This window comes from Diceros bicornis, chromosome 17, assembly GCF_020826845.1.
Source record: "Diceros bicornis minor isolate mBicDic1 chromosome 17, mDicBic1.mat.cur, whole genome shotgun sequence".
Classification (NCBI taxonomy): domain Eukaryota; kingdom Metazoa; phylum Chordata; class Mammalia; order Perissodactyla; family Rhinocerotidae; genus Diceros; species Diceros bicornis.
Genome location: NC_080756.1, coordinates 57693483 through 57721273, shown reverse-complemented (window position 1 = coordinate 57721273; position 27791 = coordinate 57693483). Strand labels below are relative to the sequence as shown.

General features: G+C 48.5%; 1 protein-coding gene across 4 annotated transcripts in view; it reads right to left on the bottom strand.

Moving 5' to 3' along the window:
- Window positions 1-21605, bottom strand: part of CRACR2A (calcium release activated channel regulator 2A) — a 123819-nt gene extending 102214 nt beyond the window's left edge. For 2 of the 4 annotated variants that reach the window (XM_058559032.1, XM_058559036.1), the window contains exons 1-3: window positions 21409-21605; window positions 17683-17769; window positions 2859-3104 (exon numbers count right to left, since the gene is read on the bottom strand). The gene's annotated coding sequence lies outside the window, so the exon portion shown is untranslated. Of the gene's footprint in view, window positions 1-2804; window positions 3105-17682; window positions 17770-21408 lie in introns of all 4 variants that reach the window. The other 2 variants (XM_058559033.1, XM_058559034.1) reach the window with 2 other exon arrangements.
- Between the last annotated feature and the right edge of the window lie 6186 nt (window positions 21606-27791).

The following is a 27791-nucleotide window of genomic DNA, read 5'->3' as shown; positions in this document are numbered from 1 at the left end:
GCACCATCATGATGCTCAATGGCAGTCAACACTCAGCCTTAATGGAAGAGAGATAGGGAGAGGTGGGGAGGGAAATGTCAGATGGGAGAAGAAGGCTAGTCTTAATGTTAGGGACCCTTAGAGATAGCCGTTACTCAATCCAACCAGTCATCAACACACAGCTGTTAGAACCCAGTGTTTCCAAGCCCTTTGATAATTCAAGAATATTTCAAAATTTCTAAATGTTATAAATGCTCAGGTTCAATACAAAACGGCAGTTTTATTCACTGCAGCACTACTTGTAATAAACACCAAATGACTGAAAACGACCTGTGTACATCAATAGGGGATTGCTTAAATAAATTAGGGTGCATCCATACAATGGAATATTATTCGCCTATGAAAAAGGAGAAAGCTCTCAACATACTGATAGGGAAAGATGTCCAAGATAAATTAAGTGAAAAAAGCAAGGTAAAAAAATAAAGTGTGTAGAGTTTACTATAACTATGTAAGAAAGAAAGGGATGGAGGCAGAGTACATATTTGTACTGATATATTTGCAATAAGAAACTCTAGAAGGATGTGTAAGAAACTAATAAAAGTGGTTACTAGGGAGGGGCGGGACAGGCAGATGGAGGCCAGGATAAGATTTCACTAGATATCTTTCTATAATGATTTGATTTTTGAACTATGTGAATATATTGCTTATTCAATAAAGTAATATGAAAACATTGTGAACACCAGCCTCTGTGAACAAAACACATCTACACACTATAAGTGGCCTGTGGCCTCTGGTTTACAACCTCTGCACTAAGGGGTCCTAAACAGGGGAGGTAGAAAGTTGGCAGCACGGGGTCTAAGTTTTACTAGGTTTGGAGACAAGCGGGCTGTTCAACATCTGGCATCTGGAACCCTCTCTGAATTGCCTGGCAACGCGCTGGTTGGGCCCAGTAGCTCCTCCTCTCCTAGGAGAAGGAGGTGCCACTTTCCACAGGATGAGGTGGGGCTCCTCCACTTTATTCCAAAGTCAAGGTTGCCTGGAACCCAAATGGTCTGTTTGCTCCCCTCTGTCAAGGCCTCTCCCTGACTTGTCCCATAAAAAGGGGGGCAACAGGAGGGTGGAGCTCCTCCCCTGGTGTGCAGTATCATGGCGTGTCCAGCTGGGCCCAGCTCACACAAACTCCCCTGGAGAATGCCCACAGAACAGAGGACACACGCCCTGCTGAGTCTGCTCCCTGTCCCTTCCAGTCAGCACCCAGGGACACTTAATACACACCTGAGCCTTTTGTACATTCTGGTCTTGTCACTGTGAAAGAGTTCACTAGGTACTCTGGGTTGAGTGATCTCTAAACAGAGACGTGTTGAGGTCCTAACCCCAAGAGAATGTGCCACAGAATGTGATCTTATTTAGAAATAGGGTCTGAATTTCAGATGACATTAGTTAAGATGAGGTCATGCTGGAGTAGGGTGGGCCTCTAACCCACTGTGACAGGTGTCCTTGTAAGAAGACAGTCACGTGAAGTAGAGACACGCAGGGAGAACACCAGGCGACAGTGAAGGCAGAGCTTGGATTATGCAGCTGCAAACCAAGAAACATAAAGATTGCCAACAGACCGCCAGAATCTAGGAAGAGGCAAGGAATGTTTCCCACAGGTTAGAGAGGGAGCACAGCCCTGCCAACATCCTGACTTCGGTCTTCTGTCCTCCAGAATTGAGACAATAAACCTCTGTTGTTTTATTTTAATTTTTTTGCTGAGGAAGATTCTCCCTGGGCTAACATCTGCTGCCAATCTTTCTCTTTTTGTATGTGAGCTGCCGCCACAGCATGGCCACTGACAGACGAGCGGTGTAGGTCTGCGCCTGGGAACTGAACTCAGGCCGCTGAAGCAGAGTGTGCTGAATGTAACCACTAGGCCACCAGGGCTGGTCTGAACCTCTGTTGTTGTAAATCACCCAGTTTGTGGTGCTTTGTCACAGGAGCCCTAGGAAATGAATATACTTGGGCCACTGTTCCATCTCAGTAGGTGCTCAATACATACTGATAACAACTCTGCCCAAATGAAAGAAAATTCTAGCACCTTGACTGATCACTTTTACTGTATAGGTATGCAGTGAAAAATCAACCCATAAATAATTACCGAGTACTGACCTTATGATGAACATAAGAGAAACAAAATATTCTATTATTGCCCTCAAGAAGTTGACAATCTGATTGAAGTTTAAGACAGACACATAAAATAGAACAACACATATCATAATGGCCATATCAGCATTACTTCACCCCCAGTGGGTGCCACAGAAGTCACTGGTAACTGAACCCCACTGTACTGCCATCTGGGGCCAATCTTCTACTGTACTTCATTTTAGCTGCTCCTGATATGTGTGTCTGGAGGAATTGGGAAAACTTTAGAAAGTCAGGCTAGTAGACAATTTCTAGAAGCCGTCATCACTGCTCCTGCATGGAACCCAAACTTCTTGCCCACTGTGGACCCCCACTGCTGTCCATGATCATTATATGCGATCCTGGGTTGAAGATTCTCCCATTCATTTCTTACTAGCTTTCTTGTTCTGTTCAGAGAGGCAGACCCTGGATGGACGACGAGCCCGCTCGGCAGCTCTCCATAAATGTGACATGCCGAAAACACAGATCCATGTGGCTAGGGAGTCTGCTCTGGTAAGTTGACTAACAGAGTTTTTAAGAGGGGTTGCAGAAAATCAGAGAGCACTCGCAGAGACACAGCCCTCTGCATCATCATTCAGAACACTTGCTTTCTTGCAGGTGGCTGCTCCCACTACACCCTGCCTCACGGAACCTCGGTTTCTTACCATAAGCAGGCCTCGTGTCCAGCTACACACCTGGGGCTGGGCGAGGCAGCTCACCTCGACAGAACTCCCCTGGAGCGCCCTCTGAAGCCCAGGTCTCCGGGGGCTGGCTGCCCCCGGGTTCCTCCTGCAGCTCTGTCCTGAGGAAGAGACGTGGCCGCGCTGAGTGCCAGGTGGAGACCCGGGCTGGGCTCATGAGGAAGAGTGGCAGGTCGCTGCCGCCCCACCCTTGACAAGCAGCCTGATGACCCGGTTGTGGCTCGGGGCCAGTCTCCTGAAGGGCAGCTGTGGTCGGAGCATGACCTGCATGGGGAACAGACAGAGGAAAGGTCTCCTCACTTCAATTTCAAGAAATTCATTATAGATTCTCAGGGTAGAAAAGACCTTTGAAGTCACTTAATTTCCATCCTGTGACTTCTCAAATAAACTGCCAGCTGGCGTCTGGGTCGAGCTTTGAAGCAGATACTGTTGCTTGCCTAAGCAACATCCATTTCTCCCTTCCTCCTTTCTAACAGAACTCCAATTGTGTCCATGACTCAGGGTAAGTGACCTTACCCCCACAGGGCCTTATCCAGTCAAAGCAAACGCAGGCCCCTCACCAGAGGGTAGATTAGAGGTGGGCTTCAGCCCCACCTCTGGTCACTGAGACACGATAGGGTCTTCCTGGAGGTGTTCCTGGAAATACTTTCCCGGCTCTTAAAAAGGGAGATGCAGGAACCTCTTCCTCTGTTGGATGTTGTCTTGTCCAGCCACACTGTGACCTTCTGCAGCCACATTGTGATCATGAGGGGGAAGCATGACGGAAGAGCAGAGAAAGATAGAAAGAACTTGGGTCCTTGATGACATCATTGAATCACTGGATTAAAAAACCCTGGTGTCACCCTTCCTCCAGGCTTATTATATAAGTAACAAATGTCATTATTGTTTACATTCATTGAGTTGAGGGTATTTTGCTACCTGCAGCTCAGATTACCCTTAGCAATGTGCACTCAGATGGTCCCAAGACCACAGGACCATATTCCTAAAGCACAATCCCACTACACTGACTATAACATTCCCAAACTTCCACATCATTCTTTTTTCCCCACTTTTTCTGGGTATTAAGTCCTTTCCCCAGACTTGACACACTTTACCATATTTTCAATACAGTAATCAATTCTACAACATACGCTAATTCGGTCACTTAATTAAGAAATATTTTTGAGCCCCTATGAAGTACCAGGCAGGGACTCAAAAATGAAGCCTTGAAGAGTGCACAGTGGGTGAGACCCACTCCGGGTAAGGAGGGAAGTGCTAAGTGCAGACACTAGCAGAGGGCGTGCCCACTGGCTGTGTGCACACAAAGGGGAAGGCGACAGAGGCCTGGGCTGTGGGAGTGTTAGCAAAAGAGCCTCAGAAAAGAAACTAATTCTTGAAGGAAGAGTAGAAAATTGTGAGCGAAAAAGAGTGAGGGAGGCAGACATTCACAAACAAGGAGTGAATAATGATAAAAATAATAACAAAGAATGGAGGCAGCTAACATTTCCTGAGCTCTTACAATGAACCAGGTACTGTTTTTAGTGCTTTCTGACTATTAACTCATTTAACCTCCCCCAAAGCCTAGGAGGTAGCTCATATTATTAGCCCCATTTTATGGACAAGTAAACTGAGGCATGGAGAGGTTAAGTGATATGGGAAGCAAGTGGCAGAGGCAGGATTTCAGCCCAGGCAGCAGTGCTCCTGGGCTCATACTGTTTAGCAGCCTACACCAGTGCTTCTTCCAGTGGTCATCAGAACAACAGCACCAGCAGCCCCTGAGAACTTGTTCCAAATTCAGATCTTGGGCCTCATTTCAGACTTACTGCATCAGAACCTCTGGGGGTGAGGTCCAGCATTTTGGATTTTAACAAGCTTTCCATGTGATTCTGATGTCCCCTAATGTTTGAGAACCCCTGCTCATCACTATAAACTCGGAATGAGAAGGGGTGGCAGATTCAGAGGAATATGAATGGTGGGAAGAGAAGCACAAGTCAGCCAGGAAGATGAGGTAGATTATGAAGAAGCTTGCACATCAGCCTGAGGAGAATGGGCTTCATTGCACAGGCATTAGGGAGACAGGTGGGAGGGTAAGCAGGAATGGCATGATTAAGGTTTGTTCTTCGGGACGAGATCTCTGGCATTAATGCTAGGAATAGACTGGAGGGGGAAGAGGCCAGAAGGAGGGATCCCAGGTAAGAGGTGATGTGATGGCTCAGACAAGCAACAGCAGGCGCAATGCAGAGAGAGGGGGAATAGGACAGATTCAAGAGACAGAGTGTGATAGTAGTTGACATGGGATACAGAGCTGGCAGAGGTATCCAGGATGACTCCATGGCTTCTAGCTCCAGAGTTAGGTAGGTAGCCAAACTATTTAGCCAGATTGGAAATTCTGGAGGAGGAACAAGTTTGGCAAAGAACATAACTCCATTTGGGAAAAGTGAAGCTTGAGGTGTGCACGGGACATCAGGACGAACATATTTCAGAATGTCACGAGAAAGAAGGATCTGGTGCTCAGGGGTAGGGTCAGGGCTGGACATACAGGTTCGGGTTCACCAGCATTAATGTGATGGTTGAAGCCATGAAAAAAGTTAAGGCTGCTCACAGACTGTGTGGGAGGGAAAAGAATGAAGGCTGGAATCATGCAGGACACCAACTTTGAGGGACACCCAGAGCAAGACAGCAAATGTGGCTCAGAAGCAGAGCTTAGGGATGTAGAAGAAAACAAAGGAAGAATATTGTCTCAAAATCAAAGGATGAGGAAAGTTGGAGAATGTTTACAGAAGGTTGACAACGGTTTCAAATGTAGAGGTGTCAAGTATGAAGACTAAGAAGAAACACTGGATTTAGCAACGAGGTCACAGGTGAACTCAGCAAGAGTTGTTCCAGTGGAGGAGCGGAGGCAGAAGCCTGATTCACTCACAGATTTATTCTCTAGATGAGCAACATCTACCAGATGCCAGGCTCTGTGTTATGTTTCGGGGAAATAGTGACGAGCAGGACGTGAGTGAATGCAGCTCTTACAGGCGGTGGGGGAGACATGCAGTGAAGAAAAACTACAAAAATAATTATGGGATCACAATTGAGATAAGCGCCCTGATGAAGACATGAAGACATATAGAACACTTGCTATAGTGAGCACAGAGCAACAAGGCTAACATAGAAGATGAGGGAAAGGAAGTTACATTTAAGTCGGGTCCTGCAGGATAAGTAGGAGTGAGCCAAGGAAAGGGAAGAAAGGGGATGGAGAGCATTCTAGGAAGAAAGAATGGCAGGTGTAAACACCTTCAGGGAGAAAGAGCTTTCACGTGTTCATAAATGGAAGGAAACCAAGGGGCTAGAACAATTTTAGCAGGGCAGAGAGTGGCCAGAAATGAGGTTAAAGAACAGGGTTTTATGGCCAGGTTAGGGATCTGGGACTTTATCCTGCATTTCCACTGAAGTTAAACCTAAAAGGCTGGGAGAGACAAGATCTGATTTGCAATTTTTAAAATATGACTTCGGTTACTTAAGGGGAATGAATGGGGGGGTGGGGGAGGGGAGGAATGGGGGTGGACACACTGAGGGAAATATTCCAGTCCAGGCAAGAGATGGTAGTGTCCTGGCCCAGGGTGGTGGCAGATGCGTGGATACGGACGAATAGATTCTAGAGCTATTTAGAAGGTGGAATCAAGAGGACAGAGGGACTGAATCTGGTAAATGGGGAGAAGGGGAGTTGAGGCCAGCTTGGACTCTGTGGTCCCCTCTACATCCATTTTGGATACTCCCAGAGGACCACTGGGATGCAAGAATATGTACCCTGAGTTCCAAGCAAAGACAAGGCCAAGTCCCAGTGGCTCTGGAAGAGCTCACAGCAGCAACTGGGGGACAAGTCTTATCAAGCCTTCCTTTCCTAAGGGAGCCTCTAATTCTTCAGAGATGAAATGATTCCTTCTGATAGGAAGTCTCCTGAAAATCTCCTCCTCTTCTTTGGTCATGCTACTTCTGGTGTCATGTCCTGTGGGGCTGGGATGTGGAGCAGAGCAAGTCTCCGTCGCTCTGCCACTCTGGCTGGACAGGCCACGCTCTGACTGGCTTCTCTTTAAGGCACCTCATGCACTGTTCAAGATGTTCATAAAACACCTTCAGTGCAGTGTGGGCAATTCTAGGTCTCGAAGGCCGACCTTCCCTAGATTACTTTTCCCTCTCATAATTTTGTCAATTTTAAATAAATATGCTAGACTTCTATTTCCAGCATTACGGCAGGCTAAGGACTTCGATTGAGCCTCCCACCGAAAACAACTGAAAATCTTGTATAAAATACAAAAAACAATGTTTCTAAAAGCATTGATGGACTGGGAAGAAAGGAAGGGAATTCACTGGCTAGGGCTTTCTTCTGATAATGGAATATCAGGTACTGACTATAATGACTACAGTCCCCTCTTATTTGCGGTTTCACTTTCCACAGTTTCAGTTACCTGTGGTCAACTGCAGTCCAAAAATATTAACTGGAAAATTCCAGAAATAAACAGTTCATAAGTTTTAAGTTGAATGCCATTCTGATTAGTATGATGAAATCTCGCGCTGTCCTGCTCCGTCCCACCCGGGACATGAATCACCACTTTGTCCAGCGGATCTGCGCTGTATACACCACCTGCCCGTTAGTCACTTAGTAGCCGTCTCAATTATCAGATTGACTGTCATGGTATTTCAGTGCTTGTGTCCCAGCAACCCTTATTTTACTTAATAACGGCCCCAAAGTGCAAGAGTGGTGATGCTGGCAATTCGGGTGTGCCCAAGAGAAGCCGTAAAGTGCTTCCTTTAAGTGAAAACGTGAAAGTTCTTAACAATAAGGAAAGAAAAAAAAATTGTACGCTGAGGTTGCTAAGATCTATGGTAACTTTTATTATAGTATATTGTTATAATTGTTCTATTTTATTCTTAGCTATTGTTGTTAATCTCTTACTGTGCCTAATTTATAATTAAACTTTATCACAGGTGTGTGTGTACGGGAAAAACATCGCATATACAGGGTTTGGCGCTAGCCATGGCTTCAGGCATCCTCTGGGGTCTTGGAACATATTCCCTGTGGATAAGGGAAGGCTACTCTATAATGTAATTAAAGAAATTAAAGACAAGTTTGCAAATATGTACAGGAAACAAAAATATCACGAGAAATAACCAAGAAGATTTGAATAAATGGACCAAAGAGAATTTTTAGAAATAAAAATTAACTGAAATTACAAACTGCGGACATATAGCATATTAGATACGGTCTGAGAAAGAAGTAGTGAACTGGAAGCTAGGTTAAAATGAATTAACCAAAATGCAGCATAGAAAGACAAAGACTCAAAAAATGTGAAAGAGAGCTCAAGAGACATGAAAAAGAGAGGCTAACATATGTCTCTTTGGAGTCCCAGAAGGAGGAGAGAGCGAGAGAGCATTTGAACATTAGTTCGTGGCTAAAAGTTTTGCAAAAGTGAGGAAAGATACCAACACACATATTCAAGAATTCCAGTGAATCCCAAGAATAAATAAAAAGAAATCCACCACCAGTGACTTCTCAGTGAGACTGCAGAACACCAAGACAAGAGAACATCTTGAAAGCAGCCAAAGAGAAAAGATAAGTTACCTTCCAATGAGTATAAGCCAGGACACAGCTGTAGAATACCTTCGACATGCTTAAAAAAGGTAACCGTCATCTGAGAATTCTGTACTTAAAGAAAATATCCTTTAAGAATAAGAGAAATGAAGATGTTATCTGATAAACAAAACTCCAGTTTTCCACAAGCAGACCTTCATTAAAGGATATTTTTAAAAGGTGTATTTCAGACAGGAGGAAAGAGATTCTAGATGGAAGATCTGAGATTAAAGAAGGAATTGAAGAACAACAATGAAATGGATTTCCTCAGTCTGTTGTTGAGGAAATAACATAGGTTTGGAGTCAGATATATTTATATTCATATTTCACCGTTACTTCTTACTACTGGGGAAACCTGAATCAAATTAATCTCTCAGAATCTTGATATCCTCATCTTAAACATTCATATAATAGCGCCACTTACACAGGTTTCTGTGAGGAATAAATGAGCAAACACATACAAACACTCCAACATAGCTTCTGCGTCTAGAAGTTGTAAAATAAATGTTAATTTCTTATCCCTTCAAAAATTAATAAATAAACAGGCACATAAGACATCGTTAACAACAAGGAATGACTCCCTCTGCTCCAGGTGTGAGACAAAATCCTGGCATTTTTTCACACTGTATGAACCTGCACTATGGACTGATGTTTAGTGGTTGTTCTCTTTTCATCTTTTCAGTATCAAGCCCAAAATGTTTCAAACAAAATAGTTATGATTTCTTTATTTTAAAAACACTGCATGTGTACAAACAAGCCCCAGGGATATACCCTGGATTCTAGTTTAACTCCCAATTTTAAAATAATTTGTTCACAGTTTTATGAGGTCCTGAAATATGTGTTGGCCCATCCACAGGGCAAAATGGCCCATCCTGCCCACTGTCTTCCCCAGGGCCCTTCAGCCAACTCGGGGAGAGCAACACACAGATGAGCCCTCTGCTGCAGCTTCTGCACCCCATCCCCATGCTGAGAGACAGGCTCCCCAACTCCATCCTTGACTGCACTCTCAGTTTCATTAAGGACTGAAAAAGAAGAGAAAAGCCAAAGCAATAAAAGGCAGCTAAGAAAAGGTTAGTCTCCTTTGGGTTCTCTGCCTAATTTTCATTTGGCAACAATTTGGTGGGTGGGTGAGGGATGGGGGTAGGGGACAGATAAACCCAAAACCAATCTCTCCTTGATGGTGCAAAGAAACAAACAGCTTGAGTCCTGAAGTTTTAAGACCTGGGCTGGCATCCTTCCTCCACCACTTGTTACCTACGTGTCCTTAGGCAAGCCACTTAACCTCTCTGATTTTATTTTCCTCACCTGTAAATTGGAGGCAACAATTGTACCATATTTGTAGAGCATTTTACAATTTACTAAGTGTTTCCACAGTCATGATTTCACTAGTACGCACAGTTGGGTGTATAATACCCAGCATAATACCTCCTTGTATTGCTGTCAAGATTTAAAGCAGAATCTGGGACTGCTGTGTAAACTGCAAAGAGCTTTGTCGACACAAAAGGTCATCATCGGGGTATGTAACTTCCCTGTTGAGCGCGGGGGCTCTGCAGTCCGAGTGCCTGCATTTGCACCCTGACTCCACACTTACTGCTGTGTGACCTCGAGCAAGTTGCTTAGCTTCTCAGTCCTCACCTCTAAGTAAAGGATGATGATAATGGTCCCCTCTTGTAGCTCAGGGCTTTGTACCTGGGAGGCACTCAGCAAATGAGGGTTGATTTGAATCTACCCTAAGTGAAGCTGACAGGTGTCTGACCACACACATCCACGCTCGCTGACACCCAGCATCCTCCATCCTTTCTCATTCGTGGTTACCTCTGCTCTCCACACCCCTGGGCAAACATTTGCAAGGGGAGGGCAGAAGCTCTATACATCAGGACGTACTGCGGATTGTTTCTTGAAGACAACAAAGCCTCGGATTCCTACTAGACCTGTGGGGTGTCTCCACGCTCTTTTGGACAGAAGCAGAGCCCAGGCTCCCTGGGGTCCCAGTCAGCCCCGACCCTTCCCTCTTCCACCTGAGTCTTGCTTCGGCAGGTTGGAGAGCTCTGGACTACAGGGCGCTAGCCGAGCCTCAATTTCCTAACTGGACTGTGCAGCTCAGCCTGTTGGTAAAAGGCCCTGAGGCCTGAGCCGACACCATGTGAATCTATGACAGACACCACACGTGACGTGGAACCATGTGACACCACATGGACCTATGAAGCAAATGGTTAATTTAGCCCAAGTGAATAGATGGATGGAAACTACCTGTCTGCAAAAAATGTAAGCAGCCCCCATTGAAAAGGCTTCATCTTTGTAAAGTACTTTCATGATGTCACTGTTTCATTTCACCGTTATGACACGCCCAAGAGAAATGAAGGGCGGCTATTTTATCGATGAGGCAACTGAGGCCACGGTGAGCAAGTTGTGAAGTTCTTCCTGCCCCGAACCAGCTGCTGAGCACAACTACTCCACCTGAGCATTCTGACTCCCCGTCTGCCTGCTCCAGCTCCCGGCGACCAGGTCCTCAGAGGGCTGCATCGAGACTTCCATCAGACTAGCATTGCTTTTAGACGCGGCAGGCAGGAGGACGCTTAGTCACTCGGCTTGTGTCTCAATCCAGAAAAAGAAAATGCACTCAGGGGCACTAATTGGGCCTGGTCAGCCAGGAGTTCAGAGGCTAGCTGCCATCAGCAGTGGAGTGGTACATGTGTTCTCTGGGTAACAGCGAGACAGGCATCCGTGACTGTCACTGTGCTAGTTAACATCTCTTTCTAAAGCGCCTCTGGGAGACTTCGCAGGCTGCAGGCAGAGTGTGGCATGCTGCACGGTGAGTGATGGAGTCAGGAACCCAGGCAGGCAGGGACAGAGACGACTGGACTAACCAGTGTTATCAGGTCTCAGAGGTGGTAAACTGCGACAAGCTGCCTGTGGCCCCACAAGCAGGGCTGCAAAGAAATTAGGCAGCAGACGTGAAAGAATTCAGTATGCGCCTGTTGTTAAAGGAGTTACCATCGGGGCTTCTCCGCTTGTCCGTTTCAGTTGGCTTTCCTGGTGGGTTACTTCGAACCAAGAGGGTGAGCCTCTGCGGGCGGCCTTGCTGCTTCCACTCTAGCCCCTCAGCACCTGCTGCAGGGTTCTGAACACCATCTCCATCCTAATGGAGCACGGTCCATATAACACACACACCCACATCCACGCAGATTCTAGAAACCACCCAGGGTAGACACTCATGTGCCCAGGGAGGGCCGGCTGTGCTTGATCCCATAGGACATCCCTGACTACACGCAAGAGGAAGGATCGGAGAGGCTGGAATCGCATCCTGGCTCCTTGCATCTTTGAGATGGTAAACTGAGTCAGCGAAGGCCAGCAGGAGGAGGAGGTAACCAATAGAAATATTGGTAGTGTTAAGGTATGCCTTATGGCCTGGGCAGAACGTCATTGGTTTAATATCCATGCAGACTGGCCCTCAGGCCCTGTCTATTAAAATGGATTTAAGGACCCTCATCAAACATTCCTCCCAGGACTCCTGCCACCATCCATCTGCTGAATTCCGCCATCCTCAAAGACCTAGCTCAGTTCTCACCTACCTAGTTAAGCTTTCCTCAAAGCCCATTTCCTTCTAGAACACATACAGTCTGTCCCACTTCCTTGGAAATAGTCACATATGCTGTCAAAAGAAGGGTTATGGCCTTTGTTCTTTCTCCTAGTACAATGCGCTGCACACAGTAGGTGCTCAATAAGTGTCTGTTGATTTATTTTGTTTTTGTTTTTGGTATCAACATTCAATAAAACCACGTTGATTTAGCCCCTAAACTGTCAGAAAATTCAGATGCAGTATGTGGCATAATGTGATTGCTATTCAGTACATATTAGAGCTTTTTATTCTAACTCCAGTAAATAGGGCTTGTGTGTTTTAAAAAATATTTTTAGTTTGCAATGTGTGATCACATAATGGAAGTCTAGTAATTTTTTTTTTCGTTAATGTTCATTTAACTCAGCAGTTCCTTTTTGTGTCTTTGCTTCTGACTCAAGCTGTGGTTCAGTGTATTAAAATTGCATTATTTAAAAAGAAGTTCTACAGCAGGCTTTTTAACTGGCCTTCCCCACCCCAATCTTTCTGACTGGCCTGTGCCTGGGGCAGCTCACCTAGTGTAGAGTCAGGGGATTCTTGCTCACATTTCACAAGTGTGTTAACAGGGCTCTGTTATCAAGCAGACCCCACAATCCAAGGGGTCAGCCCTCCGTAGGGAGCCTGTCTGGTACAGAGGGATCAGCAGCATGGGTAAGGTGTCTGCAATCTAGATGTCTATGCCAGAACTAGATGTGTGAACTCAGGCAAGTTATTTAACCTCTCTGTGCCTCTGTTTTCTCATCTGCAAAACGGAGGTGCTAAGACCTAGATTAGAAACAGTGTAGGCACATGGCAGGCACTCAATAAATTATCTTATTATTATGCATGGGCCCCATGTGACAGTCTGTTGGGTGCCTTGCTGCTTCTCCAGCTGACTTAATTCCCAGAGTTAAGCCACATCCAATGAAGACAGAACCCTGAGTCCCAAGCAAAGACGAACCCCCCAAATTTGAATTCTGGGAGACACAGCAGGGGCTAGCGCAGTCCATGGAGAGGGTAACGACAAGGAACAAGAAATGTCCCAGAGAGACACACTGCAGAAGATAAAAATGCTAGCAAGAATGCCTGCTTTCTTGAGAAATAGGAAGTACGCTCAACCATATTTGCAGCCAGGACAACTACGCCCTGGGAATGAATTATCTTGCCCTGAGTAAATGCAGAGTGGAGATACAGCAAGACACCACGTGGGGACGGAAATGCCCAACTGATTATGATCAAGAATAAGACCTGACATGGTGACCAAGCGCCTGCAGGCCAGAGAGGATTCACCATCTCTCCGCCTAGGGAGGGACCGAGGTCAAAGCTCAACTCGAACTTTCACATTGCTTGTGTAATTAGTTGAAAAGCTTAATTTAGCAGTCCAGTAAACTCCATTAGCAATTTATCTATGGTATGTAATTAAGCTATTTTCAAGCAAATCCTTTTTGCTAATGGTTCCAGCTAAGGATCCTAATAGAAGATGGTTCGTATGATACATACCCAAATCCATGCAGATTCTAGAGGAGACACTAATGTGTAGGCAGGGCTGGCTGTGCTTGATTCTAAACAACAACATTCCCATCTAGGAAAAAGACGAAGGATCAGCAAGTCCAGAGTCAAATGCTGGCTCTGAAATTTCTATGGCCTTGGGTATATTACATCTCTGCTGCAGCTTCCTCATCTGGAAAGGGTGGACGATAATAACCACCTTATAGGACCGTTGGGAGAAATATACGAGGTGCTGTGTAAAGTGCTTAGCGCAGAGCCTAGCCCAAAGGAGGGCAGTCGCACAGAAGCTCGTTTGGCTAAAGCAGAGAATTAGAAAACCAGAAAGTAACAAGAAGCAGCAGCAGAAAGACTGCCCAAGTGGAAAGGGCATCTGAGGGCGAGGCCACTGTGCGGAGGGAAGCTGAGACAGAGCGAGCTTGTGAGTCTCTCTGGAGCCACAGTAACATCCAACCCTATCAGTTGGGAAGATGAATAAAGCTCTGGTGATGGTGGTGGTGGTGGCTGCCCAACACTGTGAATGTTCTTAGTGCCACTGCACTGTATACTTAAAATGGTTAAAATTGAAATTTTATGTTATATATATTTTATGCCAATAAAAAAAGATCAAGTTACAAAAAAATTCAAAAATAAAACAGTATCCTAAAACCCAACTCTCAGCCTACTGAAGACACTAGAACAAAAGTAGTGTAAAGGAGAGTTGGGGTCACCTGCTCTCTGTGGGACTCTGTAGGGAAGGCAGTGTCCCTGCACCCAGACACCACACCAAAGGGTCCAGATCTCAACTGCGTGGAGCTGATCCTCATCCAGGATGTCCATTTAATCCAAGCTCCCAGAAGACTTGAAAACCAAGAGCCACCGTAGACCATGGCACCAGAGAAGGATCTAGAGATTCTTATGCAGAACAATTTGTCTTCCTGATGGTTTCTCCCTGATAGTAATTTCTAACCATAATTCAGATGAAACAGAATGAAACTTCCGAGGACTGCCACCCCTTCCTCTCCTTGTTCTCACCTGGGGAGGGTGGTGCTGCTATCCTGTTCAGAAGACTCTTGCCTTTGGGAAGAAAGCCTCTAACTTTTAGTCTTGCTCAGGTTATAGACAGAGTAGCTTTGACAAACCACCTCCTCCTTCCCCACAGAAAAACAAACCCTGGCTGAAGATAAGTGTAGTCTCTCTGGCCAGTGTCTCTAACCCGCCTCACCATGACCTCTCTGACTCATTCATGTCCCCAAGAAGGACAATGAAACCTGGTGCTGCCAAGCCAAGAGAGTAAAAGGCCGTCCCCGGACCTCAGGAACCACTGCTGCAAATGCCCCATGGCCTGGGCCTGACCACACTAGGCCCAACAGCATCTCCCAGCTGGTTGTTCCCCCACTTTCCAGCCATTAACAGCCTTAAGGGGCAGCTCCTTGGGGGAGAGGTCCACCGGAAGCCGGACAGAGTGAGTTGGTGACACAGACCCCTATGGGGACACTCCAAGCAGGAGGGCCCTCTTGCCATCTGCCAACATGCCTTTGCCCACTGTGCTCTGTACTCTGTCACAGGCCCTACCTCCAATGCCTTCCACTTTCCTCCCTGCCTTTCAAAGTCTACCCAATCGTCCAGGTCCAGCTCAAAGCCCACTTCCTCTGTGAAGCCACAAGAAATATGCCTGACTCTGCTTGCCTATAAACTCTAACAGCAGTGGTCATCTTTTTAGATCATCCCTCCAAGGGAACCGTGAATGCTGTTGAATGCTCTTCTTAAACCAGACCCCGCAGGGACCCTTAGCTGGCACAGTAGGGGCTCAGTGAGCATAGACGCTGATGAGGTGAAAGAGTCTATCCCTGCCCTCTGGGGATTTCAGCACACTGACCAGGACCAACAAGGGGAGCGAGACCCACAGACAACGGAACTCGACAGCCACTCTCAACAGGTAAAGCCACCACCACCAACAGGGCCACGTAAGCCTTCACCACGGTGCCTTTCACACACATTAGCTCACCCGAGATGGACTGGCAGGTAATTATTCCCATTTCACTGAAGAGGGAAGAAACTCGGGCTTAGAGGGTGAATTCTGATGACACATGACTGGTTAAAAAGAGTCAGAACTGGGCCGTGACTCAGCATCCAGAGGGGCAGGCTGAGGAATTGGTGAGGACACGGCCCTGGGGCCAGGCTGCCTGGGTTTAAATCTCAGCTGGACCTCTTTTTTTTTTTTTTTAATTTTTTTAAATTTTATTTATTTATTTTTTCCCCCAAAGCCCCAGTAGATAGTTGTATGCCATAGTTGCACATCCTTCTAGTTGCTGTATGTGGGACGCGGCCTCAGCATGGCTGGAGAAACAGTGCGTTGGTGCGCGCCCAGGATCTGAACCCGGGCCCCCAGCAGCGGAGCGCGTGCACTTAACCGCTAAGCCACGGGCCGGCCCCTCAGCTGGGCCTCTTATTTGCTGTATGACCTCAGGCAAGTCCCTTCACCTCTGGGAGCCTTGGCTTTCTCATCTGTAAAATGGGGAGAATGAAAATGAGTACTTATCCCACAAAGCTGTCATAAGGATTGAATGAGCTCATTTGCGCCACGCTCTCTGCCATGCGTGGTACATTTCTGTGCATCCAACCTTGAGGTGCAGCGGGCATAGGGTCCCTGAACTTCCGTGTTTGCTCAGGGTGGGGCTGCAGGAAGTTGGTCTCCCTCCCCCTCAGCACCAATCCACCCTTCCACGCCAGCGGGCAAGGTGTGTGGTCATGCGGACTCAGTGTGGCAAAGCTCCATCCGATCACCAGGAGCACTCGGGCCAGCCACAAATCCCTGAGCTCAACACTGAGCAGTCTCTAAAGTAAATAAAGTGAAAATAAACCAATTGCCCAGGTAATAGGAGATTTTCCTCTTGCCTGCACTGGTAATTGAGCCACTGTAGCCAGCCTCCTACCTCTCCTGGTGCTGCTGTGAGTTAAAAAAGGAGTTAAGAGGGCCGGCCCCGTGGCTTAGTGGTTAAGCGCACGCGCTCTGCTACTGGCGGCCTGGGTTCGGATCGATGCACTGCTTCTCCGGCCATGCTGAGGCCGCGTCCCACATACAGCAACTAGAAGCATGTGCAACTATGACATACAACTATCTACTGGGGTTTTTGGGGAAAAAGAAGAAAGGAGGAGGATTGGCAATAGATGTTAGCTCAGGGCCGGTCTTCCTCAGCAAAAAGAGGAGGATTAGCACGGATGTTAGCTCAGGGCTGATCGTCCTCACAAAAAAAAAAAAACAAATTAAAAAAAAAGGAGTTAAGAAAGCTGCCTGGCCAGAATGCAAGTGCAGGCTCAGAGAGGAGGGCACCCACACGGCTGGTCCCAGGAGATCTCGGCGCCCACAGCATGTGTGCTAAGTCTCCCCTTCTTACCTTTCCTCTTAACCCAGTGGGCACAGACCTGTGCAGCCCCAGGGGGGCTGAAGCGGAGGGCTGGGGGCTCTGCCAATGCAGCTACACCGCAGGAGCTCCCTTGAGTGGGCAGTTCCCCCTGCCACAGTGTCTCAGGCCCAGCCACACGTTTTCTCCAGCCCTGGGCAGGGCAGCTCTCTTATGTGAGTAAGGGATCTTCCGGACAGGTTCAGTGGGGACAGAGGCCCTTGGAATCTGAACCACATGGGAACCTGCCTGCTCCTACCTCCCTGCATCTCCCGGAAATGCTGGAGCCTCACCCAGGGTCAGGCTATGCCTGCCCTGAGCTCCTGCCCGTGCACATGCCTCCTTCGGCCAGCCCATCCAGGATGTGTCAACAAACAGGCGGGGAAGAAAGAGCCCCGCTGACCTTCTGAGAGAGGTAGGGCCGGGGGCCAAAACAAACTGACGAAGGAAATGCACTGCCTGCAGAAGAATCTGTCAAAAGAAATTTGATATTCCTCAAGCTGGGAGAGGCCCTGAATGTCACTGTGCCTGTCAGATGGCGGCCCCCTCGAGCTGCCCTGGCAGAAGAGGTACTTCAGGAACCCATTCCCCACACTGGCCTTCAGGAGGGTCTTCCTACATCTAGCCCAGTCCATGGGTCCTCGCTGACCTAGTCTGAAAGGGCAGAGCAGCAGTCACAAGGCAAGAATGAATCAGAACTTAGAGACCTGCGGCCAAGACCAGTGTGAGCAAGGCGCAGAGCCTGCAGAGGATGAAACCTACCAGGCGCTTCCTCCCCGTCACCTCAGCCTCAGCCACCAGCTCTTCTTTCACACAGGTGAGGTCATGCCACCTTGACCAGGAGAGCAGCTGTCAAGGGGAAACAAAGACCCAAAAGGTCAGTGCTGGGTCCTGGAAGGGGGCAGGGGAGTCTACTCTGTCCGGATGCCGTTGGTGCGTGGAGGGCCACAGTAGTACGATGCTGAAGGCCTGGGCTCTGGAATAGCCAAACTGCCTGGGTTCAAATCCTGCTCGACCATTTACTGGCTGTGTTACTGTGGGCATGATATTGTCCCTCTCTGTTCTTCAGTTAATTTTTCTATAAGATGGGAATGTTAGCAGTACCTATTCGATTGAGTTGTAGTGAGTCTTAAATAAGCAAATGCATGTCTGGCACTTAACCTGTACTGGTTGTCACGAGATGGCCAGTTTGCCCGGGACATCCTGGCTTACGCCTGTTGTCCCAGCATCATTATTAATACTCTCCCTTTCACTCTCAAAAGTGAACAGGTTGCATGATAAATTATAAGGCTGACTAGCTCTTGTCTTTTTTTTATGTCCACCTGGTTATCTCCCTGCTTCATGCTGCCTCTCTGAGTACTGGGGAGCCAGGTTCCCAAAGTGTAGGTCCCCAGAGAGAGCTCTGCCTATGCCCCTGAGTACAGACTCAGTTTTTCCTCTCTTCCTTCTCTCTCCACTTGTCTCTCCCTCTCCCTCCTCTTCTCCCACAGCCATCCTCTCCTTCCTTCTGCTTCCCTGTCTATGCCTTAGGGGGCCAGGAGTGCTTGCAGGGACCTTTTGGCTTTACTTGGGGCTCCCACTGACCCTGAAGACTTGGATGGGACACTTTCTGGCTCTCTAACTAAACTGTGCCTTAACCAAATTTCTTTTAGAGGAAAGGAGACAATTTAAGATGTCAAAGAAATTATGCATCCACTAGACAGATGAGTGGAAATAACGTGCCATTTTGTGTATATGTGTGTGTGTGTGTTGTTTAAGAGGAAAAGAAAGAGAATAATAGTTTGAAATGGTCCATGCAATGCTGGAACCTGTCTATAGAAAAAGCCCCAAGGGCTATTTCATGGGAGAGGCTGGAGGCCACTCTCCGAGCAGCTGCCTCCCCACACGGCAGTGGAAAGAACAAAACCTAAGAGTCAGGACCCAAGGGTGTGGACCCCTCTCTGCCACTCACTAACCACTGGTGAAGGACCATGATTTTCTGAAGCCTCAGTTTCTCCATCTGTAAAATAGGGCACATTTGTCCCTAAATCCCCCTGATGCTATGACATTGTAAGAGGCCCTGGCCCTGTTCTTAGGATCTTGAAACGGCACTTGTGGAATTCCACAGTATTCTGCAACCACATCTTTCAGACCTGTCTAGCCTTTTTATAGGTGAAACACAGGAGGGAACCAAGGCCTGGGACAATATGATAACTTGAACCAATTCTCGTCCAAAAAGTCATGGCAGATGCCTGAGCCCCTGAGCCCCTGTGCCCTGAGACAGAATACACAACTGTTAGCGTGGAAGAAAAGCCAGGGAGTGATGTGGACTCAGTGACTGGCCTGCCAGGTCCCTGGGGAATTCCCCACCAACCTCCCTCAGCCTTCCAGCACCCCAGCGGCCTGCAGGCTCGACCCTCCTTCCCTACAGCAGCTCAGCAAACTCACGGGGCCTTGAGGCAGGGAGTGCAGAATGGTCACTGTAGCCCCTGCCCTGGTGCATAGTACCATCACAGGCTTGCACATCGCCCATCACCCACCAAACCTGAGCCTGCTCCTGGGGTTCCCTGGCCAGCACTGGAATCCAAATCTCCATCATTATGGTCTCCTCCTCTGCTCTGCTCTCCGACATTTACTCCACTACCACACTGGATCTATTCCATCTTTCTCTGGATTCAAATCCCTGCCCCACCACTTATTAGCTGTGTGACCTTAGACAAGTTGTTTAACCTCTCTGACTTTCTCAGTTTCCTCCTCTACAAAATGGGGACAATAGTAATAATCTCCTCATAAGGTTTTCGGGAGGATTAATTGAGAACTGAAATGCCCCAGCACAGGCCCTGGCCTATAACAGACTGTTTCTCCCCTACTCCACCCCTTTGAGCAATGTCTCTGGTGGTGCCCCTTCCTCTGCATTCCCAACAGCCCTGTCCAGCGCCACGTGGGCAGGCACTCCTCCCGCAGCTTCCTTTGCTGTAGTGCATCCCAATTATCGCCGCCAAATGACCAGTTCTTCTGAACCCAGCTCCCCTTCTCAGAAACCATCAAAATATCCCCAGGCCTAGTAGCAAAGTTCAAGTTCCCCAGCCTAACACTCCAGGCCTCCCACCATCTGCTCCCAACCAACATCCCTCACCATATCGTCCACTGCGTTTCCCTTGTCCCCAGACACATCCACCTCTGTGGCTCTGCTTAGGCGTCCCTCCCCCTGAAATGCCCAGACCCAGGCTCCTCCTCAAGGCCCAGCCCAAGTGCCACCTCCAGAAGGCCATCTGATCCGCTCCTTCCAGAAGTGACCTCCCCCTCCACACACCCCCAGACTCACCGCCTGCATTCCCCTGTACAGGACAGTACTGAGAGGGGGCGGGACCTCACACCGCCTACAGGAAGCCTCTCATTTGTCATTCAAAAGTATGCATGGAGTAGCTCTTATAGGCGAATACGACCAAGCATGTCAGTGTCACCTGAAAAGGGACACAGCCCTGGACCTCAAACTAACATTCCAGTTCTGTAGACAGTAAGTTGCCCTAGTTTCTTATCCCCATGCCCACATCCTTGATAAAAAGATCTTCGGTACATGCTGGTTTCTCCCAGAGACAGGGAACTCACTGCCTCATGAGTTAGGTTCTTCCTCCTGAACTCTGATCCCCCCTGGGACTCCCACCATGGGCCCTTCCTGCCCTTGGGCATCACACAGCTCATTCATTGGGGATTCCTGGTATCTTCCTCAGAGCCAAACAAAGGGCAGGTTCCCAGCAAGTTCACTGTGTGTAACCGGACAGAGACATGGATTCAGAGGGTTTCCCGTATGCTCGGGAAGATTCCCCTCATCCCCGTGCATGCACACTCATACACATACACACGCACCCCGGCCAGAGTCAGCAAGGTCGGCTGCAACACAGGGCCAGACCTCAGCACAAACGCAGCGGGGAGGAAGTGCAGCCCCGGTGGCAGCCCATTTCCTGACCACCTCCCTTCCCTCCGGGAGGTTCTCTTTCTCTTTGTCTTCCTGTTTCCCCCAGTTCTGTTTCTACACAGGCGACAGCCATGCTGCTGGCCCACGCGGCAAGGGGTCCCAGCAGCACTGCCGTGCATGGGCAGAGCATTGGTTTCCAGACCTGTGATCCTGGGAAAGTCACTTCCCCACTCTGAGCCTCGGTTTCCTCATCTGTAAAACAAAGAGGCTGGATGGCCGCTAGGGTCCCTGAGGTCCTTACTGATCTCAGCCCCAGGGCTCCTCCGCCCTCCTCCAGTCCCCTCAGGGTTCTGAGGAACAGGGTGACTAGAGAAGGGAGCAAGGGCCAGACCAGGCCCGGGGACAGGGGTTCCCCTCCGGGGCCCACAGTCTCCGCAGGGTCCCATGGAACTCCATGTGCTGCACACACACATGCTCACACTCGGCCGCCGCGGGGGCAGCAGGCAGGAAGCGCCGGCCTCCGGGCTGCGCCGGGAAGAGAGGGTAGGGGGAGAACCCACCCCCACCCTCCTCCTCCCCTTCCTCCGCCGTACCTTGGGCGCAGGCTTCTCTTCCACCTGCCCGTGCTGGCTGCTCGGCTCACAGCTGTCAGGCAGCGCGTGCCCGGCAGCCTGCTCCGCTCCAATCTTTCCGCCCCCAACCCGCGCGGGCTGGCCCAACCCCTGGTGGCGCAGAAGTGGAAGCGGCGCCCTGAGAACCCCCGCTGCCAGCCGCCGCCCCCTGGGCGCCCTCCGGGATCTGCGCGCGCCGCGCGGTGGGGTCCGGGCCGGCGGGAGGCGACCTCGGACTGCCAGGGAGCCTGGGTGGCGAGGGCGGGGCTGCTGCTGAAGCCTGCCTGACTGGTCGGGCTTCCTGGGCCCCTCTGTTCCCGAATCTCCCTAGGCCCCCTGCCCTGATTCCAGAATGTTTACAGGTTGCAGAGCCCCACATATCTCTAAAGCTGGGGCATCAGTTTGGGGCCTGGCCAGCCCACTGGACAGAGATGAAGTCTAGGTATGCATACTTGAACACCCTGAAGCATCCAGGTCCCTCCAGCTGTTATCTCTGGGGATTTTGTCCTTCTTGATCCTTTTCTGTCTCTTCTATATATTCTACCGTGCACTTGAATGCTTGTGTAATAAAAAACGTCCAATACGTACATATTAATAAAGCTAAATAAATCCTCAAAGTTCCCCCAAGGTGTTCAGGCTGAAGGATAACCCTCCACACATGCTCCCTAGCCACAAGCTCCTTTTCCAACCTCACCCTGGCCCCCTAAACACACACATGCACCCTGCTCTGGGCACACAGGCTGCTGCCCAACACCAGCTGCTGGGAGCTGGCACTTTGCCTGGAAAGCCCTCCCCTTTCTCCCCTGCCTGCTGAAGTCCTACTCATCCCTCCAGGCCCCACCGAAATGTCCCCTTCTCAGTGAATCCTTCCCCAGACACCCGCCCCACAGAACACCCCAGCCCCTTCTTGGGGAGCCCATCCTTCTCGTGCTGGTTTATATATTAGCATCCCCATCTCCTTTCCCCCTCCCCTCCACACTAAGCCCTCTTCCAGGAGGGAGAGAAACAAACACTAATGGAGCAGCTTTTATCAGTTGCTATGTGATGTCCTTGCCCCTCCTTGGAGCCCAGAGAGGCTCTAGCCCACAGCCTCCCTTCACCACCCACCCCCAGCAGAAGGGCTGCACCAGACCCCCTCACACCAGTTTCAGAAGGCTGTCAGGCCGCCTCCCAGCCCTCCTTCTGGTGCCCCAGCCCCATGCACTGGTCTTTTCTCTTCCTGTTCTCGCTTGCTTGGGCCACCTTTCCCAGCTGTGCTAGCCTACCCAGCCACCAGCGGCTTGCTCCAGTCCTCTGTGCTGGGAGAGTGGCCTTCCTTTAGCACCAAGGCCTGTAGCCCCAAACAGCTGCTGCAAACTCTGTACCCTGGCAGGCCACTGTGAGGTCCTGTACCAGGAAAAGTGTGTCTAAGCCCTAAGCCTTCCTCATGTCCCCCACCCCCACCTCACCTCTCACCCAGACTCCCACTGGCCTCTGGTTCCCTCTGCCTGCCCAGACCCAGCCCATTTCAGGAAAAGGGTAGAGAAGGTCACCCACACCAAAAAGCAAGTGGCAGCAACACCTAATGGGCTCTTCATCCAAACGACACTTGGGTTTATGAGGGACATTTGGTATCCTCCTGGCCTGCGTGCCTGACATGTGATAGGTATCTAATTCATGATACTTGAGTATGAGGGTAAATGCACAGGATGAGGCCTGGAATAGACAATTCCAAGTTCACTGGCCCAAGAACAGGGGATTTTTGTTGTGTTTTGTTTTGTTTTCATTTTTGTTTTGGAGGAATGCTGAAAGCCTCAACACAGTGTTTTGGTGGAGAACGGAAAATGAGGAAATGAAGGATTAAGGATGGACTGCTCTCAAGGAGGTTAGCAGTGGAGGGAAGGAGGTAGTGTGGGAGCTAAAGGAAGAAGAGAGAATACAGAGGAGAACTGAAGATATCTGTAGACTGAGGTCAAGAATCTGATGAAGAGAGAAGGGATGGGGAGTCAAAGTCCCTGGTTCCAGAAGAGCAGGAGGGACCGGAGAGCACAGATCGGGGTGGGGAAGCCCCGAAGTCTCCACCTAAGCCCCTAGATCTCAGACACGGAGAGGAAGATGAAGAGGGGTGAGGATGGGGAGTGAGGCATGGGAGGAAAGTGGATGGAGCTCCTGGATGATGGGCCCTGTTTTCTCTGTGACACAGGAAAATAGGTAATGGCTGGAGGGTCTGGTAGACCAGTGGGGTGGGTGGCAATTAGATACTTGTGCTGTGAGTTGCTGCTTCCTCGGGGTGGGGGGGAGAGGCAATAGGGGAGAGTAGTCAGTGGGCTTGGAGAGCACAGGGACGTTTCCAGGGAGGTGTGCTACTCTCTTCCTGAGTTACCTTTAAGCTTCATGGTGCCCTTCCTTCTGGAGTCTCTGACCGCGTTTTCTTTTTTTCCGTTTTTTTGGTGAAGAAGATTGGCCCTGAGCTAATATCTGTGCCAATCTTCCTCTATTTTTGTATGTGGGATGCCACTACAGCATGGCTTGATGAGCGGTGTATAGGTCCGTGTCTGGGATCTGAACCTGCGAACCCTGGACCATGGAAGCTGAGTGCGTGAACTTAACCACTGTGCTACCAGGCCAGCCCCTCTGACCGTGTTTTCTTGCTCACATGCTGCTCTCAACTATTACTGAAGGCCAGTTCCTTTTGTGTGGTCCCCCCGGGGAACAGTGGAAACATTCACTGTTCCAGCACAGGAATTCTGCTGTCCCTTCTTCCTTTGAATGAATTATAGAGTTCCCAACAGGTGGAAGCCAAAAAAAACAAACAGATCTGTCAATATTGACTCTCCCAGGCTCCATGCAGAATGGCAGCCTCTGCCCCACCTCGCAGAGCCACACTGGCAAAGGCCAAATCAAACAGCTGCCGAGGGTTAGAGGGCTGGTGAGCTCCCAGAGAAAGTAGACTCCGGAGGGAGACGGCCGGATCCACATCTTCCATCCTTCTCCTCCTGGAACATGTTAAGCTTGGGTGGGAAGGAGACATTTTCTGTAACATCTAGGGGGCCAATTCAGGCTATACGCTCATAGCTGCTATTGAAAAATAAGGCTAGAATGTAGGAAAAATAAGGTCTCCTTGAAGATATTTATGAAAACCATGTACTTCCTCTATGGGATTCACAAACCTGGAGTCCTTCAGAAGCAGGACAAGTAAGGCATGAGCAATGACTTGTTACTCTCTCTCCAGCAGCAAGAACGGACTTCATCGTTCAGATGCTGTCATGGAGTTATAGAGCTGGAAGAGAGCTAAAAGTCCCAGAGCCAGTCCCATATGTTATAGATGACAGAACTGTGGTCCAGGGTGACTTGACCAACAGGTGACATGACTACTCCTGGCCTTGAATGCAGCATTTCCTTTCCTCCCCACCCCTCCACAAGTGGCCTCTGAGAGACAGAGTACCGGATGGCACCTTGTGTGGACTATGGTTTTTTCTATCAGAAATCTCTGAATGCCATGTTTAGGGAGCAGGGAAAGAAAAAGCACCATATAATCAACGGTGTTTCCTAAAGGACAGTAGCAGCCATATCAATTTTTCTGCTAAAAAAATTGAAAGACTCTATAATGAGTAATGTGTTGCCCCAAAAGTACAGGAAAATAGAGGTAGAATTTGCTCCTCTGGGAACGATGAAATGAATGTTTTATATTGACTATTTTATTATTTTTAGAATGTTTGAGGAAGGAAAGTACAGATCTTTTGCCCCCATAATTTTGCTTTCTTATGCATGCATTTTCTCATGTTTGCTTTCTCACATATACACTCAAAACCCAACCCCAACACCCTGACTATTAATGTAATACATAGGGAAATAAGAAACATGGGAAAGTAAAACAGAGGATGCTCTCAGCGAAAGGAGTTCCTCAGGCCTCGAGTTTGGTGGCGCCAACAGATCCTAAGAGCAGCGAGGACGGGGAGCGCTGCGCCAGTTACAGTATGGACACTCCAACTATCCAGTTGTTCCTCCATCAGCAGTTTGTCGGGAACATTGCCTTCTTTGGAAGATGTTGTGCTTTGGTACAGGAAGAAAAATTTTGGTTTTTCTAAGCTGGTACTCTCAACCAATAATAGATTTTAGACATCAAAAGTTATCCTAGCTGATAATTTGGAATTTGAGAAGATAAAAGTTAGATGACCAATTTAAAAACTATACAGCCATCTCTTGACCCACTAGAAAACAAAACTAATCAAAACAACAATGGCTTAACATTATTTCTAGGAGAAACAATCCAGAGACCATCAAATAGTTAACTCGAGAGAAACAGAATATCACAATTATAAGAGAATTTTGCTTCTGATTCAGGAAGGTGTAAGTCCTCCTAAGTCCTGTGGAATCTCTTCTGTAATCCCTTTGCCTCCCCATAGTCTCCTTCCCTAATTCATCCCCTTAGCTCAGGCGTCACTGCTGCTTTCTGGACTATTACTTTGACCTTTATTCTCTCCTCCATCCAATGCACCCTGTGCACGACTGCCAGGTATGATGAATGTAAAGCACAACTTTAGACATGTCCCTTGCCTGCACAAAAAAACCTTCCATGAACACCCCTTCTATGTTTCCTGAATAAAATCCAGAATCTTTAGGCCAGCCTCCAAAGCCCTCAACAACCTCCACGCTTGCTTTTCGCTGCTCACACACAAAGAGGCTGTCAAGAGCCCCACGTTTACTGTCCAGCAACATGACTTGCTACCTTTGTCTCCTCTGCCTGAAGGGCCCTCCCTGCCATCTTTATCCAGATCCCGCTCTTACACCGCCTACCGCAGGAAGTCGCTCACATCTCACAGCCGGGAGCAGCTGCCTCTCCTCTCCTCTCCCAACCACTCTCTTAGAGACAGGACCACATGCTGCCTTAGGTCCAGTTTATCTGTGGAGCGGGCATTGTGGAGTGGAAGGGGACTGAGGGGTAGAAACTAACTATTTAGCTTTGAGCAAGCCAGGAAGTTTCTCTGATCTTCAGTTTCCTTATCTTAAAATGTAGTTAAGGACAGGATCTGCTTGATGAGGTTGCTGTGAGAAGTAAGTGGGATAATTCATGTAAAAAAGCACTTAGTACAGTGCCTGTAGGGAGGGAGGGAAAGAGAGAAAAGAGAAGAAAGAAAAAGAAATCAACACCTTTCCTTTTCTACTAGAGTCAAAGGCCCATTGCTTCTTCTTAGATGAATACACACACATAACCTTCCTTGGAGACAAAATTTTATGTAAAAATGACATCAAGATCATGGAAAGGGTGAAATCAATTAATCTTTTTAGGTCCACTGTGTAAATTTATTAGCTGATTTTGAATTCTATTAGAAACAACATTTTCAAGATGGGAGGAACTGTGGAGATCACCCTGTCAACCCCATTGATTTTCTGCTAAGGAAACTGCCAAGGGCATGAGCTGGTCAGTGGCAGAGTCCAGACCGGAAAGCTTTGAGCCCAGAGCTCCTACCCTCCTTGCACGTTGCCTCTCCAGGCTGAAACACCTGCTGCTCTGACAGTAACTTGCAGCGTGAGAACGTGAAGAGGTTGATGAACCATTTCGCCAAAAAGCAACTATAATGGTTGGTCAAAACCATCAAAAACAACTATTTCAGTGCTCTGGAAATTGACTGGAGACATGCAACAAACTGACAAGTGTTTGTCCATGAGAACTACTGAATTTTGAGTAGGGTCAGCATGGACATGTGATGGTGTTGCCTGAAGCTGTTCCCATCCCTGCAGCTCTGTTGTTTGATAGTTCAATCAGGGCAGGTTGTAAAAACCAGCAGCTATTTGTCACTGCCAGAGTGTCTGACTTAATTTGGAGCAGAGTCGGTTTAAATGGTGACCTCAAAAGCAAGTGGACAGAAAGGGCCAACAGCTCTGTTAGCCTGAAACTGCAGGGCCAACAGAGGACTGGTGGCCACCTGGGAATCTAACAAGAATTGAGGGAGGTGAAGCAGCCGTGAGGAGATTGATAAACTCTGCACGTATCATGGGTTGAACAAGGTTGTGTGCACGTGCTGCAGAGACAGGAGCAGCCCACACCACCCACACATCCCTGGCCAAGTGAGCCTACCCGCACGCAAATGTCAAAAAAGCTTGACATTTGAGTGTGTTCCCAGCTCGCTCACAGATCTACTAGCAGAGAGGGGAGGCCTTACTCACTCAAGGTGTTCGAGCACAATCTCTGACCAATCTTTGGCTGCATACTAATCTAGCAGACACAGTGGTGACTGTAGGAAACTGGGCTGAAAAATAAAAACAAGAAAAACAACAGCAGAGACATTGTGGATACACAATGCCAAGGAGGCAGACTTCACAGGTTTAATCCAGGCAAGTTGTTAAACAAACACACAAAAAACCACCACCACCACTCAGGGGGA